This window comes from Lissotriton helveticus, chromosome 5_1 (assembly GCF_964261635.1).
Source record: "Lissotriton helveticus chromosome 5_1, aLisHel1.1, whole genome shotgun sequence".
Classification (NCBI taxonomy): Eukaryota; Metazoa; Chordata; class Amphibia; order Caudata; family Salamandridae; genus Lissotriton; species Lissotriton helveticus.
In genome coordinates, this window is record NC_136065.1 from 543285006 (window position 1) to 543300355 (window position 15350).

The following is a 15350-nucleotide window of genomic DNA, read 5'->3' on the forward strand; positions in this document are numbered from 1 at the left end:
ATTACTGTATAATAACTGAAGAACGGGGACCCCCTCCGTTGCTGCTCATTTCAGAGCGAAAGCTGGATCCGATGATGTACTGTACCACCATTCATTAATGATTATAAGGTGAGAGGCTGCGGAATTGGCGTAAACGTCTGCCGCTGCAATGCCGTCACAGTATGTAGATTGTGCACAAGGTGTAGTACCACACGAACTGCCCCTCCGTTCCATAGGAACTTATTATGGATAGCATTGATTTGCGCAAACCATGACTGCGATATCTGGTATGGAAAATTCTGTAACCAATATAATATTCTAGGGAGGGAGACCACCTTAAAGATTGCTGAGCTCCCATATAGCAAGAGGGGAAGGGATGGCCATATAGTTGTCTCATCAAAGAGGCCAGCCAAAAGTGGGGTTATGTTGTGCATCCATGAGGTCTTTGAGCATAGAGATATGAAAATCCCCAGGTATTTAAAGCCATCTGTCACGTGTGCCAACTGGGCTGCACATGTACTTCTCCCCTGGTTACTACAAACAGGGAACAATACAGATTTGGAGGGGTTGGTGTGGAGCAACAAGGTTTGGCCAAATACCCAGAGGATCTGTAGGATCCGTGGCCCTGAAATCCATGGGTCAGTCATAAATAAAATGACGTAGTCCGCATATAGTTTGATCCGATCTCGTTGCGACTGAGGCCTCTCAAATCCCCGGAGCACAGGATCTCTACGTAACCAAAATGGCAAGGGTTTGATCACTAGGGTACATAAAAGAGGAGACAGGGAGCAGCCCTGTCTCGTGCCACGACAGACGGAAAAAGGGGATGAACAATGCCCTGCAATGCGCATTGAAGCTGCTGGTTCTGTATTTAGTAAGGTTTATATGCTAGAAAACTCAGGCCAAGATTGACTTCCTCGAGAAGTTGAAAGAGATACTCCCAACTAAGGGAGTAAAATGCCATATCTATATTGGCAAGTAGTATCGCTGCAGGGTGTCTCAGATCTGGGGGTAAAAGCAATAGCGCTGTGGACCCATCGAATGTTGTTTTGGGTAGCCCGGTATGGCATAAAGCCAGATTGATCTAAATGCACCAGGTCTTGTATACAGGCTTGTAGACATTGGGCTAAAATCATGCCTAGAAGCTTGGGTTAAAAATTAATCAGAGATATGGGGCGATATGAGGATGGGTCTTCTGGTAGGTTGCCGGTTAAAAGAAGAGGACAAACTCCGCTTGCTGCAAATCCTGAGGCAGTATGTGCCGTTCGAGTGTGCCCTGAATGTCCTCTAACAGGTACGGGTCCAATGTAGGCATATATGATCTAGGAAATTCCATGGGGAATCCATTTTCAGCCCGGGGCCCTTCCCTGGTGCATTGCTACCAGTGCTGCATTTAACTCATTCAATGTGATGGGGGCATCGAGTTGGTCTCTCATCTGATCGGTTAGTCTAGGGGGGGGGACATCCAGAGGGAAACTCTGCAATAAGAATGTCTGAGAGCTGATCCTACCGCACATATAAGGCTGAGAAGTACCATGCAAATTCTGCGGCTACAGCCCCAGGAGAGGAGTGTAAAGCACCATCTGACCAACGGATAATCGGAATAGCAGCCGGAGACCGCACAGCCTGACAAGGACTATGTAGCATTTTGCTTAATTTGTCCCCCCATCGATAAATCCAGTGTTGTGATGCCAACCAGATCTCTTTAGCCTCATCCATGAGATGTTGCTGTATCTGCCGTTGGGCTTGAAGTAGGTTCTGCCGGAGGGAAGCTCTGGGATCGCTTATGTATTTTGCCTCTAGGGACACGTGATGAGCCTCTAGCTTAGCTCATTGGGTGGAATGTTTGCATTTCTCATTTGCACGATAGCTGATGTCAACCCCCCAGAGTGTGATTTTTAAGGCTTCCCAGAGGTGTATTTTGGATGGGGCAGAGGCAATAATTATAACTATGTATTCCTGGATTGCTCGAGCAAGTGACTCTTGATAGTCAGAGTCCCAGAGAAGCCATGGGGACATTTGCCACCAAAAGGGGGACTTTTGGAAATGAATCTGAAGTTTAACACGGAATGGGGAGTGGTCCGACAGAGGTAAGAGGCCTGGGAACATCTGTGAATGTACCTATGTTGTTCAAAGATATAGTTCAGCTGGGATAGAGAGCCATGAATGGTGGACATATAGGTTTAGCCCACCTCTTCTGGATGATATTCCCATCATATGTCAGACCATCGCAGTGTGCTAGCAAGCTGAGACAATTTTGAGGCATCTGGTATGGGTCCTGAGCTGGACCCGCACCTTATGCCCAGTGGTGACATAACCTCCTTCCAGTCGCCACCCAGCAGGATTAAACTAATCCGGAAGTACACTCCACAGATGGGTGATTGTGTCAATGAAAGTAGAGCCCAGGAGACGCATAGATACTACCGATGCTAATGTGTTCCCCGTATATTGTGGCTGATATCATGATATATCTCCCTCCATGTTCTGCCCAATGTTTCTCATAATTGAAAGGGACACAACGGTGAATTAAGATAGCTGTCCCTCGAAAGCCCCTCATAAACCCATCATGATATATCAAATGGTATCCAAACCTAGCCAGGCAGGGATCCTTGGTGCCCAAAAGATGAGTCTCCTGTAGGAGAAGGATGTTGGCCTTTTATCGCTTGGCCTGGCGAAGAATGGCACCCACTTGATTTGATTAAGTAAGCCCTGAAGTTCCATGACACCACTGTCAAGTCTCCCAAAGGTGGAATATTAACCAGAATGATCATCTATTGCGTGTGTATTTATACTGAGTGTCTTGCAATCAGGGATTGGATTGTGTGGCTGAGCGCTTGTAAGAACTAAGGTTAACATAAATAAAAAACCTATAACCCCCAACCACCCTTCATCTCCCCCAATACTGCCAAGAACAAAGAGCATCTGTCATGGTGGAGGGCACACCCGGCTTCCAACAGGGGAGCCGAGAATCCCAACTCCAATGGTTCTCAGCCTTTCCCCAGAACTTCAACATGGGGTACAAATGTCAGGGGCTGGACACTCACAGAGGGTATTGTCCATGCTTACTCAGTGCACTAAATGAAACTTGCTTAAATGTCAAACAGTTGGTGGAGACAGAAACCCAAGAAGTACACCAATAGTTCAGCTCAGGATGCCTGCTCCGGCCTGGAGGAGAGTCGGTTGGATCCAGATCTATATCACCTCTTCGATTATATCCTTTTAGATTGATTTCCCTGTGAACCACGGGATGAATCTGACTCCAGCGGTGGAGTTTGAGGTTTCAGGTGAGTATGCTCATCAGTCCAAGCAAGCACAGCTTCAGGCGTATCAAAAAAGTGAGACTTGGAATTATAGACAACACATTGCCTAGAGGGATACAGGAGTGTATATTGAATGTTAAGATCTCGCAACCGTCACTTTGCTGCCATGAACAATTGATGCTGCAGCTGCACCAGGCGGGTATAGTCTGGAAAAATCATTATTGATCTAGAGTCAAAGATGAGTTTGTTCTTATGTAGTCTGGCATATTGCAATACAGCGTCTCTGTCAGCATAGTTAAGCAATTTGGCGATGACTGGCCATTGGTTTTCCCTAGGGGGAGGTTTCTTCATAAGTGTCTGAGGGCTCTCTCGACCACAAAGCAAGGAGATAGCATTTCCTCTGGTAGGAGATTTCTGAGCCACTGTGTGAGGAAACGGTTCATGGAGGTACCCTCACAGCCCTCCGGGAAGCTGACAATGCAAAGGTTGTTGTGTCTGGCGCGGCCCTCAGAGCCTCGACCCTGGATTGCGGTTCATTGACACGCTGCTCCAAATTGGTCACAGTATCTTTGACTGACAAGACCTGTGGTTCCGCTTCAGTTATGCGATCCACTGCTTTCCTCAGATCTTGGCGGAGAACGGAGGCCTCAGATCCCATGGTGTCAATTTTGGCATCTAATGTGTCCCTGACTTTTGTGATGGCTTGTAAGAGTGCTGCGTTATCTGGAATGGTGCCACTAGTTGTTCCCCTTCCCGTCATCGTGGTATATTGATCAGGGGTACCCTGTTTTGTAACTGCTCCGCCAGGCTTGTCTTTCCCCATAATTGAACCAAATGGTGGTTATCCCGGGGATCCAAGGGGGGTTCAGTGGGGGCCCAGTATATTCTGGCAAGGGTTACACAGGACTGTGGCGCATCATGGGTTTATGGTCCAGGGGACCCGTAGGGGGAGGTGAGGCGGGTCTGTCCTCACGGAAACTGGTGGCCCTGAGCTGCAAGCCGCTCTGTGGTTAGCTTAGCTGCTTTGGCAGCCCGCGATGACCAGCCAAGGAGGCCCCGCTACCGGGACAAGACTCGCCAGACCACCAGCCCACCATCTGCCCCACCCTGCAGCCCCTAGGCTGTGTCCTTGAGTCCAATCACTCCATATGACACCCCCAATGACCGCAGTGGTACAAAAGGGGGTGGTGCTGGACGGAGCATCTGAACCAATCAAACACTCACACCCAGTCAACAGATCTGGGTTTAATCCATCACCGTTCTTTAGCCCACTCTGCCACCCCAGTTCAGACATGGCCATATGCAAATCAGTCTGACCCTGTGCCTCATGGGAACAGTCCAGCCTGGACTGCCAAGCCATGCCTTCCCTGGACCGGAAACAAGCTTCCTACGACCGGTGTCTGGCATTTTAGCTGTCTTCAGCCAGGCTTGCTTGAATCCAGTGGCAACGTGAGCAAGGGACTCACGTCTGAGCATACCCTACCAACTTATGGCAAACAAAGCGGTACAAAAGAGGGTGGTGCTGGACGGAGCATCTGAACCAATCAAACACTCACGCCCAGTCAATAGATCTAGGTTTAATCCATCACCGTCCTTTAGCCCACTCTGCCACCCCAGTTCAGACATGGCCATATGCAAATCAGTCTGACCCTGTGCCTCATGGGAACAGTCCAGCCCGAACTGGCAAACCATGCCTTCCCTGGACCGGAAACAAGCTTCCTAGGACCGGTTTCTGGCATTTCAGCCGTCTTCAGCCAGGCTTGCTTGAATCCAGTGGCAAAGTGAGCAAGGGACTCACGTCTGAGCATACCCTGCTAACTTATGGCAACAAAGCGGTACAAAAGGGGGTGGTGATGGACGGAGCATCTGAACCAATCAAACACTCACACCCAGTCAAAAGATCTGGGTTGAATCCATCACCGTTCTTTAGCCCACTCCGCCACCCCAGTTCAGACATGGCCATATGCAAATCAGTCTGACACTGTGCCTCATGGGAACAGTCCAGCCTGAACTGCCAAGCCATGCCTTCCCTGGACCGGAAACAAGCTTCCTATGACCGGTTTCTGGCATTTCAGCCGTCTTCAGCCAGGCTTGCTTGAATCCAGTGGCATAGTGAGCAAGGGACTCACGTCTGAGCATACCCTGCCAACTTATGGCAAACAAAGCCGTACAAAAGGGGGTGGTGATGGACGGAGCATCTGAACCAATCAAACACTCAAACCCAGTCAAAAGATCTGGGTTTAATCCATCACTGTTCTTTAGCCCACTCTGCCACCCCAGTTCAGACATGGCCATATGCAAATCAGTCTGACCCTGTGCCTCATGGGAACAGTCCAGCCCGAACTGCCAAACCATGCCTTCCCTGGACCGGAAACAAACTTCCAAGGACCGGTTTCTGGCATTTCAGCCGTCTTCAGCCCGGCTTGCTTGAATGAGGTGGCAAAGTGAGCAAGGGACTCACTTCTGAGCATACGCTGCCAACTTGTGGTGAACAAAGTGGTACAAAAGGGGGTGGTGATGGACGGAGCATCTGAACCAATCAAACACTCACACCCAGTCAACAGATCTGGGTTTAATCCATCACCGTTCTTTAGCCCACTCTGCCACCCCAGTTCAGACATAGCTTTTAGAGTGATAAAAGGAATTGGGAAAGCTGGAATAGGGAAAAAATGGGTTTGCCTGGTTATTCCCCGTTCCATGGGGATTTGCTTCTAACTGCATTGTATGTTTTCGCACACTACCAGTGTCTTGCAGAGTTTTAATCCAGCCAGTACCCAGTGGCGTGAGGAAACTTGAGGGCCCCCCTGCCAAGTACATGGAGGGGGAACCCCCATGCTTTGCTGCCAAGGTACCAGGTTGCATATATGTGACATTTCAATGGCTGGAGTGTTCTTATGTGTGACACTTTGAGTTACACTTTATTGCATTTCAATGTAGCTGTGCCTTTGTTATAATGCTACTTTCAGAATGTCCTGAGCAACCCTGAAAGAGCGGAGTGAAGGTGAGTGTAGATAAACATGTGGTTGTTTCCTGCAATGGGACATAGCATGGTGAGTGTTGCATGAACCCCAGGCTAACTTATAAAAATATAAGAAAATAACCCAAATAACAAGGTGGCTACATTGGGTTTGTGCCACGGTACAGCTGTCTCTAGCAAGCACTGGTGTCATCATGTGCTGAGTTCAGCCACACGTAGTTTCAGTAAAGAAAGCACTGCAAGGCTGAGACTGTAACAGCTAAGGGATGGTACGACCAGGACATTAGCCTTTAGGCTAGTGCTTCCTTTTTTGTATCCACCTACTAGCATCTCTCATTTACAAACAAACTGGTTGTGTTTATAATGAAGACTTGTTTGAGGCAATGTAGGAAAATATATAAGGGTGGCCTTTTAACTGACTATCCACATACGGCCTCCTTTCCTACCACATACTGGAGGGAAACATCCTTTACAACGCAACTTTTACCACGCAGTGCCTTTACGTCGCAACTTTTACAACGCAAACCATTACAATGCATTGCGCTGGGGGGCGCTCTAGGATAGGGAATAGATTTAATTTACTATCAAACACCTTCCCTACTATCCACAGGGACTGGAGTTGGAATAGTAAATTAAAATATTCACTATCCAGCGCCGCAAAGCACTATGCGTTGTAAAGGTATTCGTTGTAAATACCGCGTTGTAAAGGCATGTGTGGTAAAAGCATGCGTTGTAATGTCATACATCCCATACTGGAAGTCATCCACCACCATCCATATCTGGGCTCCCCAACCACTTCCTCCAACAGTGAATCTGTATCCTCATGCCCAGTGTGTCTGCTGTTCAGACCTGGTGCTTTGGTGTGGGAGTCCGTGCGTTTGTCACATGAAACAAGTAAATAAATTGTCACCTCTTGCCTATACAAAGCTGATTGGGGGAGACAGAGCCAAAGCAAAAGAAAAAAATCAGAAGCACTCCATGGGGGACTACAGAGCCTACCTTGAGGGATTTCTATGCCTGATACTTTCTCTATCATTTCTTGTTGCCTAAATGAACACAAACATTGTACAAAATGTTGACCAAAATCTAGCTATAATTGGGGTACAGTGGTCCTATCACAGGCTTTTGCCCCAGTGCCACCTCACCTGTTGCACTGATGAGTGCTACGCCCGTCCCTTCTGCACAACCCAATGGTACTGGCCTGTGGCCTGGTTGCACGCAAAACAAACGCTAATACCAAGAGAACCATCACCCCTGATCCCGAAAACATTAACCCCCTCTAGCCCAGATATTGCTGAATTACTGTCCATTTTACAGGCACTCTCTTTGACTCACACTCATATGCAATTAACACATTGAAAGTTTTAGCAAAACAACTAGATGTTTCCCTCAAAACTAGATGGCCCAGAATCGATTGGTGTGTGTTTGTGACATGGGTTATTACATCAATGTACTTTGTGGTGCCCCTCTCTGCTACTGCCACTGTACTTTACAGGATATATCTTACACATGTCACGGTTACCAAGCAGTCCTGGTGTTATCGGCCCGATAAGGGCGAGTGCATAGACAGCCCCGCCGACATTCGAGCCCGTGTCTTGTGCATTTAATCAGAAATATCCACAGAAGGCATGTGCTGCCCTGCATCCCCACACTCCACTCTACCACACAAACACCAATTGGGGTTTACAGATACATTTTGCAGGATGTTTGTGTTTTCCCAAAGGCACTGACTCGATTGGTTGTTCTGCTTGTTGTTCTACGTTCACCTAACAGTCTTTTCCAGATTTTTAATGGTGATAGTCTCTTTTGTGGGCAGATAAAGGACCTTTAACTTTTCACTGAACACAGTTTGTAGGCCATCCCCTGAATATTTGCCAGTTACCTTTCCAGGAACTATTCACCTATGAAAATAAAAAAAATTATATTAAACTAAATTGTGTAATATTGTTAGGGGTGGTTGTTTTGGATGGTGGCGAGAAGCTGTAAAGTGTTTCTTTTGCAAATGTGTCTTAATTCCTGATAAAATTATTATTATTACTCTTCGTTCCAATTTTATTTGTATGCTTGTTTTCATGCTAAAATCTGAAATGTTGTCCACCAATTAAGTTGCTTAACAGAAAATGAGATCGGCAAAATTCATCCACATGTAATGCACCTTCATTTTTAGGTTGAGCCCTTGGTGAGTGCATAAGTGCTGCTCTGGGGATGATCTGTGGTAGTTCAGTACGTGAGCAAAGCCCTGCTCACTCCCCCACCCCTATTTTTCATTGGCTTGTGTCTTTGTCCTTCGTAAATGCTGCCTTGGAATTGGTGTATAAGCCTCTTAGTCTCTCCTTATGACGCCCATGTTGTCATTTGTATCCTCCCATGGTTACTGGCCCCTTTACTTCGAATGTTACACGGTATGTGTTATTTAGACTGGAGCACTATTTACTTTAATGAGGTTCTTCTACTACCTTCTCTATTCCCGCTACCTCCAGTTGTCCGTGCCTTCTCGCCCTCTCCCCCTGCACTCCCGTGTCCGTGCCTTCTACCCCCTCCCCCTGCAGGCCCTTCCATCCATTTGCAAAGCAATAGGTCTCGCATAAATGCGAGTGCTATTGCATTGCAAATGCTTGTTTTCGACCAGGGACCAATCCTGAGCTTGCCTTCATCCTAGGCCTCATGGCCTCTACCTTCATAACCATCATCGAGGCCCACTGTTCTGCCCTTGAATAGTGACCACCTCTGAGCTTGCACTAAAGGTGTTTGACGACCACCAGTGGGTACTGTTGACCATCACCACCGCTGACTGAGCATCATCCGTGAATCCCAAGCATTGTTTCACCACCACCCCCAGCGCTGAGCTGCCTTTTCACAATACTGCCCAGCAACTGATCTTCCCCCACCACATGAAGGCATCAAGTTTTGTTTTACATTATCGCCCGGAGGCTCTGGGTTCTGCCTTTGGAGTTGCCACTGTAATAGAGTCACCTGTGCCTCGTAAATTACTTGTAGGCGGAAGTTTTAAATTGCAGCGTAAACTCAATTTGGCGTCCAAAAAATAGCGTCTGGAGGCAAAAGTGGCCTGGAGTGAGCGTTAATTTTAGCCAGGTGCAAGCAAGGTTGCCGTGAGGTGCTCGATGAGTGTTTGCCTCACTGTGTGCCTGTGCCAGGAGGACCTACGTTGTGGTGCCCACCACGGTAAAAGCTTGTGCCAATGCGTGCTTGCACCCAGGCCCCGTGCCTGAAGGCCTATGTCTTGGTGCCCACCATGCTGAGGGCGGGCACTGCTGAGCGCCTTGAGGCCTATCGCATGGTGCCCACAATGGTGAAGGCTGACGCTGCTGCATGCCTGTGCCAAGGCCACGAGCCTGGAAGTCATGCGCCCTCTTGAGTTGACCGTTACTGCCCCCGGCCCGCGATGAGCGGCAGTGAGGCTCGCAAATGAGCCGAGTGTGCATCGTGGTGCTGGGGGATGTGGAAGACGACGACCCCTCTGCAGCCCTAATGCTCAGGCCGCACCGGGGCGAGAGTGTGCCGCCACCCCTGGAGGGAAACTTAATGGTAAGGTGTACACGGGGCAGGTGGGGTGCTGAGAAGGGTCTGTGGCAGGTGTGTGAATAGTAGGATAGGCAGAACAGGGTCTGTGGCAAGTGTGTGAATAGTAGGGTAAGCAGAACAGGGTCTATGGCAGGTGTGTGAATAGTAGGCCATGTAGAGCATGGTCTGTGGTAGGTGTGTGAATATGGTAGATGGCTCAGTGAGCGAGGGCACATCCCACTCTAGGGTCTGCAGCGGGCATTGGCAAGGTAGGAAGGCCCTTAGGTAGGATCTGCAGCAGGCAGGCTTGTTGGGGCCATAGCTTGTGGACTACTTTCAGTTTCTATGTCCATCTATGTCTCTTTTCACTAATCTTTTCTTCATATGCTTTCGCACTTCTTCACATACTCTCACACACAGTGACTTGCACCTCTTCATTCACACTCACACACAGTTTACTGAATGTCTCTCTCTCAAACGCACATATTCACATGCTTCGTCCCTTTTAGTGATACATTCACACTCATTTTCTCATATGAAAATATTGACCCCCACCACACCCCATTACACATGTTTGCACTCCTAATGCAATAACTTCTAATCATAAAATAATTTCCTCTAGGTTTTTTCCAGTCCTTGGGTGTGAATGTCGTGATTATCATTTTCGGCACCACCACAGAAGAAGTGTCTAGTTTTAGAGATATCGCTCTAGAGGTAAACCGAATTTTTCTGCCACCTCTCTCTATGCCCTATTAATTTCGCCACGACCATAGTATATAGAATAAAATAGATCCTCCTTTATCTTCTGACAGACTCATTCCGATACGGGTACTTCATATGAACTTCCACCAGACAACATAACCGACTTAGGACCGCAGTCTACGTGTATTTATATCAGGTATCAACATGTAGTGTATATCTTTCTCCTTTTGAATTTTTCCCCTTAACTTGTTGAGGATTGAGCAGCCATTTCATCTATATGACTATCTTGGGCAATAATATGTGTATGTTCAGAACGTGACTACTGTTCTTGTTTGCCTACATCGATGGCATCTCTTGTGCTCATTTGACTGACCTCTATCCAATTCCAATGAGAACATTGGGATGATGCTATATATTTCTCTCCATCTAGATTCATTTCGACACATCATTTTTCATTTACGAGCATTGCCTGAGCTAATCCCTGGTTTTTATAAAGTAAGTAGAGAATATTTCATAAGTTAAACTGGTTATATGGTTATATGATTGTAATGTTTATTAAACATGTGACATGCAATACATGATATCAACATCTTGTTTCAAATGCAAATGCGTGAGTTGTTGTTGGGATGTACACTGTCTCTTTAATGATGTTGCACGAGCGCGCTCGTGATGTATGCAGGTTTGTGGATGTAGAACGGCTGGATGGCAGTTGCTGCCGGGAAAGCTGGCGTCTGGACACGATTAAAGGGAGTCATCTTCAAGACTGTGTGACTTGTCTTCCTTTCACTGGCGACGAGGTCCAGCGCTCCGCTCCTCCCCAGTGTTGTGCTCTGTGTTGTACTGTACACAGAGCACGTCTCCTTTCTTCCAAAGCCTCAGCAAAGACTTGTAACCGAAGAAAAGAAAAGCGGAACGGCACGGACTTGAGACGGCAACAATGTAGCATTGACCGTGAGTCATTTAATGATTTATTATTCCCTGCTTTCTGCTCTCTACTTGCCCTGACAGATTATCGCTTACGGCAAACCTGAAAATTTAAACGACAGGCGCTTGCTCTTGCTCGAGCTCAGTGCGCGATTTGACATTTCTTGAAAATTCTGATGCGCATCAGCCTCCACGTTCTTTACACGCGCGCATAAATTCCCAGCACAATAAGAATGCTGGCTATTACATGGCATTGTGACGCTTAACAAACATCCTGAGCACATCAGAATCTGTACAAAACAAGCAAGAATTCTCAGCTCATGCTGACTATTCCACAATATTGTGACGTGCAAGCACCATCCTGGGAACACTTCAGAATTTCACCACTGTGACATCATAAAGCACAACTGAGAAACAATTCTCCAAGTATTTTATAATTTCTCAACAAATTATCAGAGGAAGCAGGTGAATATTTCTAAGGACAAAAAAAAAAAAAGAAGAAGAAAGCACAAATATTTTCTTTCTCAATAAGAATTTAGTGGCAGCAACTCCCCACGCAAATGGAAAAAGTAGCCTCGCCACCTCCCTTTTTACAGTCTCCAGGGCCTCCTCCTATGCCCTGGAAGCAATGGAAATCTACATTTGACGCCTATATTGAAGCCATTGATGGCGATGTTTTCACTTCTAAAAAAAAGAAAGCACTATTAGTATACAACTTGGGACCTGAAGGAAGGTCCATTCTGGAAACCTTACCCCTAGAAGAAGTGAGAATATCAATTTCAAGCGATGATGGTGATCCAGCGGGCTATAGAAAATATATCATAAACTACGCTACCCAATTTCATAACCTATAAACAAAATTCTAAACTATACATGGACCCATTTATGAACCTGATATATTTTTGGGCCTACTGAATCAGGTGGTCAAATAAATCTATATACACATTATTTACAAACCATAAACATTTTATACATTTGCAGAAAGAATATTGTCATTAGAATAAAACCCAATCATTTAAATGACCACTATAGGCGACGTGATCTAGCTAAAGGTAACCTATACTTCTAAATAACCAAGACCAGCTTGTTTGTCAAAAAGTAAGATTTTATTTTCTAGATAATAGTATATATGTTGTAAGTTTTATAATTGAATTTTATTAGCATTAAAGCAAGCATGATGGTAAGAAATAAGGAAATTACAATTTAAGCAATTGAATCAATTTAAAGAAATTATATAAAGTTTAGCATTTCTAAAACCTATTTTCCTAACTGAGCTAAATAGACAGAAATTAAAGTAAAGTTCTTTGAGGATTCTTACGTGCTCCACGCAAAGTCCAGCAGCACATCACCCTCATCGGAAAGTCAGAAAGCAGCAGCCAGCCCAACCCTAAGGGCATGACTTTTTATACCTTTCTACACTAACTAAACTAGCAAAGGAAAGTTTTCAGAATTACTCGACGTCCCATTGGCTGAGAGTGACAAGTGACATGTCACCCGATTCTTAAAAAGTTCCACAAAATCATGTCTTACAAAGACCATTGTCTCTTCCACGTGAAGCCAGAGGCTTCCTGCGATTGCAACTTTGTAATAAGTCATCCTCGCAGCTTCCACAGTCTTACAGTGCAACTTCCGCGGATGCCAAGTTAAGGACTGACAAAAAGTTCACTTTCGACCTTGGCCATGTCCGACAGAATGATGTCAGCTCATCAGTTTTCGCTTTGTGAATGCAGCTTCAATAAACGTTTTAATTCAGAATGGGCGTCTCGTGACTTTCTGCAGAATTACAGATCAGCTTTTATTTTGCGGCTCAAATAGCTAGGCCTCAAAAGCAGGCAACTTATGATTTCTAGTATAAAACAAACACAAGAAAAGTATTAATGTAAGAAATAAAGTATTTTCTGTATCCACCCCATGGTTTACTAAATAATTAACCCACCCGATTAATCAAAATGTTACCTAGCCATTGCAAACAAATAAAGCAGCGTTTATATTTACCAGTCTCCGTTTTTCAATGAGACCCATATGCACCTAGAATAGTAGAAATGACATCACACAGACAAGAAAAAGCAAAACAAGCACATGCTTATTTTAAATATGCAGCAGTTAGTAATGACAAAAACGAAAACAATAAATTATTTTATTATTTTGCACGAACAAAAAGATGCAACATTTATGCACGTTTATGAGCACACATGTTAGTCCCCCCACGTGTAAAGTTTAATCTAGGTTGTATTAGCACGACATATCACAAATCATTAATAATTTTATTCATGTTATGGAAATGTGACTTTGCGAGTTTAAACAAAATTTTGTTTTCTATCTCGCTCCATCAACTCCCTCATCTGGTGATTAACAAATCACCACACCAGCACTCAAAATTTTGGTAAATTCATTTTATAAGAATTCGATTCAAATTCATTGTATTAGTAAACCTAAAAGTCTGTTTCAGCATAATCCTTGCAATTAACATGACGCTCTCTATGTAACTCCTGCAACTCAATCTCCCTTTCCTCTTCTTTTCTGAGTTTATAAATTCTCTTCTTTTCTCTTAAATGCTTCTTTCTTTTATGCAACAAACAACCTACTTTAGTCAAAATAAAAATGAATATAATTATAATCAAAGGTGCCAGAATCTTGCCAAGAATTGAACTTCCGATATTATGAAACCAGTTTTTAATTGCTTGAAACCTATTTGAAAGTTTCCCAGTAAAATCTTCTTCTAAAGGAATTATTTCAGAATGCATTTGTGTAATATTCTTAATATACATTTCAATATTTTTACTTTCATCCGGTATATATGTACAGCAATGTTGGACATGTAAAATGCCACAGACTCCTCCCTCTTTTGCTAGGAGTATGTCTAAAGCAAGACGGTCTTGAATTACCATGGATCTAATTGCAATAACTTCAACATTCACTAATTGAAATCCATCAGCAGTGTCAGTTGATAATCTATCAACTATAGTGGACAATTTTCTGATTCTCCCTGCATTTAGGGTTATACCAACAAAAGGTATTACAGCTTGGAAAATATCTCCCAGAACTTCAGTAAAAGTTTCTCTTTTAGCTCTATTTACATAATTATGGATTTTAAATAATCCTTCTGAATCTCTGTCAACATGAAACACTTTAGGAAAAACAATTCCCACATAACAAGTTCCATACCAATGGTCTGGAAGGTTGTAGTAGGCTTTGTCACCACAAACAAAATAAATTCCAGGAAAGATAGGATCTTTTCCACCTTTAAATCCCCAACCTCCCATAATCTGATAAGTATCTTCACAGTTGCTTGCACCTACAAAATAATTATCAAAAAGTGTGTTATCTCTTCTAATGCAAAGCTTTCCACTAACAGGTTTGTCTATGTGAATTGCAATATTTTCAAGCATTTTTCCATTTAATTTCTCATCCTCTTTTTGCCAGAATGATGACTTAGTTTGCTTGACTAATTCATTTCTCTTATAAATTGCTCTTCTCTCCTCAACCATATTCAAAAATTTCTTTCCTTCAGCACTTAATTTACATGTTAGATTATTCTTGTAAGCATACTCATAAGTGAGTTCATTAGTAACAAGGAAATATTCTCTCAATTGTTTAGCTTTCTTATGCTTATTTAAAGCATTATCAATCTTGATATTAGCAAAAATCTCATCATAATTTGAATAGTAATATTCTAAACGACCAGTTTGATAAAATAAACTAGTTAATACACTACATGTAACAGCATAAGTGAGAGGAAGCATATTATATGTTACTCCCTCAGAAACAGAAGCGGGTAACTTAACGCACACATAACAATCCTTTGCATCCATTACCTTTACATATTCACTCAAAAGCTTTGTAAAAGTATTGCTTGAAAAATCACCTATTGATTTATCTTGATGAATGTTAGGCTGATGATCAATTACCTTTGCAGATGCACTATGTTTAGTTTGGCTAACCAGAGCTTTGCTTGTTATGTTAACTTTGTGTAATTCTCTATTCAT